Genomic DNA, 6,110 nt, shown 5'->3' on the forward strand with positions numbered 1-6,110 from the left:
ACCTCGTCACTACTCTACCAAGGTTAGGCTTGATACTTACTCTGTACCATTGTAGTGCACTTATACTACGCTTCTACACATCTTTTGTGCAGATCCAGGTACCTCATACCAGGCTAGGTACCAATGAGTAGAGCTTCCAGATCCGAGACTTCAAGGTATACCTGCCGGCGTTGGCATGCCTTGGAGTCACCCTCTGTCCTTGTTTTTCTATTGCATACTCTTTATTTAGATAGTGATGTATTAGGAATTCTTCAGTATACTCGTGTAGAGCTTATGACTCAGTCTCACCAGATTTTGGAAGTTATTGTCAGATGTATTGTGGAGTTCTTTTATGATAGCTGGTTGGTTTAAATTTGAAGTTCTATTATTGTTTTTTGATATTTCTTCATGTATGTTAGGCTTACCTAGTCTTAGAGACTAGGTGCCATCACGATATCCTGCGGTGCGAGATTGGGGTCGTGAAACTACTCAAGGCGTTAGCTACTACATTGGCCTTCACCGGTTGACAAATAATGGTGATATCATTGTTAATCAACAGCTCCAACCATCTCTGCTGCCTCAAATTCAAATCTTATGGTTTAAACAGATGCTGGAGACTCTGGTGGTCCGTATATACCTCACAAGACATGCCATATAAGTAATGCTTCCAATTCTTAAGTGCGTGCACAATAGCATCTAACTCCAAATCCTGCACCAGATAGTTCTTCTCATGGAGCTTCAGCTGGTGCAATGCATAGAAAATCACCATACCGTCCTGCATCAATACATATCCAAGACCAACCCTTGAAGCATTGCAATAGATCGTATATGATCCCAATCCTGAAGGCAAAACCAATATTGGAGTCGTAGTTAATGTCGTCTTGAGCTTCTGAAAGCTCTCCTCACACTCGTCTGACCACCTAAATGGAGTGCCCTTCTGAGTCTACTGAGTCAACGGGGCTATAATAGATGAAAACACCTCCACAAAGCGGCAACAATACCCAGCCAGGCCTAAGAAACGCCGGATCTCAGTAGCAGTGGAAGGTCTGGGACAACTCTGAACTACTTCAATCTTCTTCAGCTCCACCTTGCTCCCATCACTATATACCACGTGGACCAAGAATGCCACTGAGTCTAGCCAAAACTCACACTTGGAGAACTTAGCATACAACTTATTCTCACTCATATCTGAAGCACAGTCCTCAAATGCTACTCGTGATCCTCAACACTATGGGAATACATCAAGATATAATCAATGAACACAATGATAAAAGAATCCAAATACGGCTGAACACATTGTTCATAAAATGCATGAAGGTTGCTGAGACATTAATCAAGACAAAAGCCATCACTAGAAACTAATAATGGCAACGAGTCCTGAAAGCCATCTTGGGAATATCCAAAGCCCTGATCTTTAACTGGTGATACCCTGTTCTCAAATAAATCTTCGAGAACACCCTGGCACCCTGAAGCTGGTCAAATATATCATCAATGCGAGGCAATGAATATTTGTTCTTGATGGTAACCATGTTCAATCGCCTGTCGTCAATACACATTCTCACGGAATCATCCTTCTTCTTCACAAACAACACTGGCGCACCCAATAGTGATACATTTGGCCTGATGAACTCCTTATCTAACAACCCTTGCAATTGTTCCTTCAATTCCTTTAACTCTACTTGAGCCATGTGATACGGTGGAATAGATTTCGTCTTAATGCCCGGCTCCAAGTCAATACCAAAATCAATATCTCTATTAGGTGGAATGTTCGGTATGTCTACTAGAAACACATCTGGAAACTCCCTTACAACTGGAACTGACTTAACGGTAGGAGTATCGGCACTAACATCTCTCACAAAGGCTAAGTACACAAAACACCCCTTATCAACCATCCGTTAGGCCTTCATAAATGAAACCACCCTACGATAAGTATACCCAAGAGAACCTTTTCATTCCATCCTTGGCAACCTCAACACAGCCAACATCACGGTCTTAGCATGGCAATCAAGAATAGCATGATATGGAGTTAACCAATCCAAACCCAAGATCATATCAAATCTACAATAATAAGTAAAACGATATCAACACTGGTCTCATAACCTCTAATAGTAACCAAACAAGACCGATACACACGATCTACCATAATATAGTCACCAACAGGTGTATATACATGAACGGGAATATCAAGAGAACCATGGGGGAAATCCAAATACGATGACACATGGGAATATGTATCACACGATCAAATAGAACTGATACATCCCTATGACAGACCGAAACAATACTTGTGATAATTGCATTAGAGGCCTCTACCTTGGCTCTATTTCTTTTTTGTGGAAGAAATGATTTTCATATGTAAAATAAAGTCAACAAAGGTGGGGGACATAAACCTGACCTCCAGAATAAGATGAATATACACCTGGTCCAAATATGACAACCAAATTAAACCTGAAAGTTATGTGTAGTAAGACCTAAGATGATGTACCAATTGTCTATCAAATATTGATAGGTAATTGGGTATACAAAAACCAGATGAAGTAAGCCTCGGTCAATAATACAATCATGCAAAATGGAGCCTAAATCTACTAACTAACTTTGTTGGAAGATTACCTTCCATATACAACAAGTTCTACAACTAGAGAAGATATAGAAACTCCCTAGAAAGTGTGGCAAAAAATATGTGTATGTAGAGGAGATTATCTTCAACTTTTTTTTGAAATTGAGGTCAAAGAAAGCCCAGTTGAAGATAGCTATCAAAAAGGCCCATATATTTGGGCAAAGGAGCTGCTGCTGTCTAGTGTTTCTGAAAGGAGAGAGTGAACATTGTCCTGCTTCTATCATCCAAAATTTGAGGCAAATGAACTGAACTGAAGGCTTCTGGCTTCTGGGAAGGTTAGTGTAGTGTGTGGAATTTTGTTGCTGGTAACTGATGGAGAGACAAGGCAGGGTAGCTAGGTCTGGACCCCTAGATGTGTCCAGCTAAGGGCCTGCGTTGATGACAATGTACAGTAAGATAAGCTGCTGCAGATATGCTAGATAGTAAGAGGCTAGCTGGTAATAGTGGAAGCTGTGTTGGTATCTTCTGGAAGTAGTTGGAATGTGCAAAAGGGAGGTAGCATATGTGAAGTTGTTGGTATTCATGTCATGTATGCATCTTGGAAGTGTTGTCCATAGACTCATGCAAACAGTTATTGAAGATTAACTTGTTTGTATATGTAGAACCATGTTGAGAGACTAAAGTGAATTGGTGCACTTTCAGTAGACCTTGGCTCTTCTTGGAAATGCATAACAGCGGGCCTGACCTCCACCCGACTGACCCCCACCTCAAGGGCATCCCCTAATTTCCTGAGCTCCCTCACTAGCTGGAGGGGCTGGTGGTGTAGCAACTGTAACTGGAGTCATTGCCTGAGAACCCTTATGTGATGCACTTTTACCACGCCTGGGGCAATCCCTCTTAATATGCCCTACCTCTCCATACTCAAAACAACCTCGAGTTCAGGATGGCTACAGAATCTGAGGCTGCCTCTCATAACCGAGTACCCACTGGAAGAACCCTGGGCAAAAAGAGCACGGTAGGAGCTCGATGCTGGTAATGCACTAAATAAAGACTAAACGGGAGCATCGCGAGCATCCTGGTAAGCCGAATGAACTAGCCTACTAGGATGGACTCTCCTAGAATAATCCCTACTTCCAGATAAGGTACCACTGAAACTGCCAGAATATCGGGGCTTCTTGCGCCTCGCCACTATGGTCTCCTTGCCCTCATTTCGAATGCGCTCAATCCTGCATGCTATATCCACAGCTTGAAGAAATGTAGTACCAGTCTCTGCCTCCCTGTCCATAGAAATCTTAATAACAACATTCAACCCCTCAATGAACCTTCTCACCTTCGTAACCTCGATAGGGATCATACAATCTGCATGATGGGATAGATCAGCGTATCTCATCTCATACTCAGTCACAAACATATAACCCTGCTGTAGGTACTCGAACTGACCCCTCTTCTCCTCCCTCTGCATGAGGGGAATGAACTTCTCTAAAAAGAGATATGACAATTGACTCCAAGTGAGTGGAAGTGACCCTGCTAGCTTGCTACACTCATATGACTGCCACCACCTCTTAGCTGGCCTTGAAGCAAAAAGGTAGTGAATGCGACCCCATTCAAGTCAACCAAACCAAGATTCCGCAAAATCTCCTAACAACCATCTAAGAAATCCTATGCATCTACCAAGGGATAACCATCAAAAAGTGGAGAACCTATCTTCCTGAACCGATCAAACCTCTTCTGCTTTACATCAGACATAGTGGACTCCACTACTGGCCTAATAGCAACAACAAGTGGATGTTCCCTAATACATACCAATCCCGGCATTTGATAACTAGCCGCCACATCCTTAGGAGTATGAGTAGTGGGAGTCTGTGCCCCTCCCCCGGCCTGAAAAGTAGTCGGTGCCACAGAAAATACTCAAGTCTGTGCCAACACTCCACAAGACCAACCAAGCGAACAAGGACATCTTGAAGTATTGGGGTAGTAATAAACCTATCTAGGACCTCAGTTGGTCTAATTGGCTCTCCCTGATTGAAAACTTACTCCTCCACCGAAGCTACTAATGGCTCCACGAGGCTGCCCTAGCAGGGGCTCTGTCTGCAGCATGGGCCCTGCCTTTGCCTCGACAACGACCTCTCACAGCCCTAGCTTGAGGGGCTGGTGCCTTCCCAACTGCTCTTGATGAACATTTTCTCACCATATTCGAGAAAATAGAAAGATAAGGATTCAAACTTCGAATCAATAAGTTGCACGATAAAGAATGAAAGAAGGGTAGTTTCCTAACATCTTGTAGCCTCTTGCAGATAAGTACAGAAGTTTCTGCACCGATCCACAAGACTCTACTAGATCTGCTTGTGACTCATGAGACTTACACAATCTAGAGCTCTAATACCAACTTGTCACGACCCAAAATTCTACCTGAAGGCCGTGATGGAGCCTAGCCAAACTTATTGAGCATGTCAACTCGAAATCAATAAATAAGGTACATTTTCATTATTTAACAGACATATAATAATAAAAGATGGGATTGGTCTTAAAATAGTAATAGTGTCTGATGAAATGCAAGAACGGCCTAAACACGGCTAATAACATACGCCCCCAAGATTAGGTGGCACAAGTACATGAGCAAACTATCGAAATAAGATCAAGTCTATATACATGTCAACCTATCGAAAATACAAATAGACAGAAATATATAAAAGGAACATGGACTCAGGAACTGCGAAGTAGACCTATGAAGTGCAACTCACCCTGAGTCTCTGTGATATCTCCCAGTTCAATCAAGAAGCTTTGCTAGGACCCAACTGAGGATTTGCACAAAATGATGTGCAGAAGCGTAGTATGAGTACACCACAATCGTATCCAGTAAGTATATAGTCTATCCTCGAATAAGTAGTAGTGAGGCTAGATGTTTTCGAATACTTACTACACAAATGTAATAACAGAATTTAACATTTGAACAATAAGTAACATCATGAAAAACAGGGGTCTCGGATATCAACAGTTGAAAAATAGTAGGCATTCTTTTCCGGAATAGAAATAACCACAACGCTGCTCGGATATCGAAATATAAGATAACATGCTCAAATAACAGTGTCGGGGCTCCTAGTTAGCATATAAGGATGTCAAGTAACAATTTACAGTGAAATAAATATCTCTAAATGAGTCATTAGTAAGAATGCATGCTCAACCTGTACAAGATCCTTGTACCCCAATACACATATATATATATATATATATATATATATATATATATATATATATATATATATATATATATATATATATATATATATATATATATATATATATATCAACATGATCCGATACACAATCCATGTAGCGACCTGATACAAAATCCATGCACCTACCACGCTCACATGGCCCAAAGTAACATGGGCTATCACCTGACTCAGAAGGAACAAATCCAAACCCAAGCGCAAGAGTTATAATAGCATGTCTCATAAATCAACATCCGATCTTCATCTCCAATGTGCCATAACTATATCTCACCCGCACGCTTACCCTTCGTGCCAAAATCCTCAGTCCAAATCCATTATTCAAAATGTATGTATATGCTCAA

The sequence above is a fragment of the Nicotiana tomentosiformis genome, chromosome 6 (assembly GCF_000390325.3).
Source record: "Nicotiana tomentosiformis chromosome 6, ASM39032v3, whole genome shotgun sequence".
In the NCBI taxonomy this organism is placed as follows: Eukaryota; Viridiplantae; Streptophyta; class Magnoliopsida; order Solanales; family Solanaceae; genus Nicotiana; species Nicotiana tomentosiformis.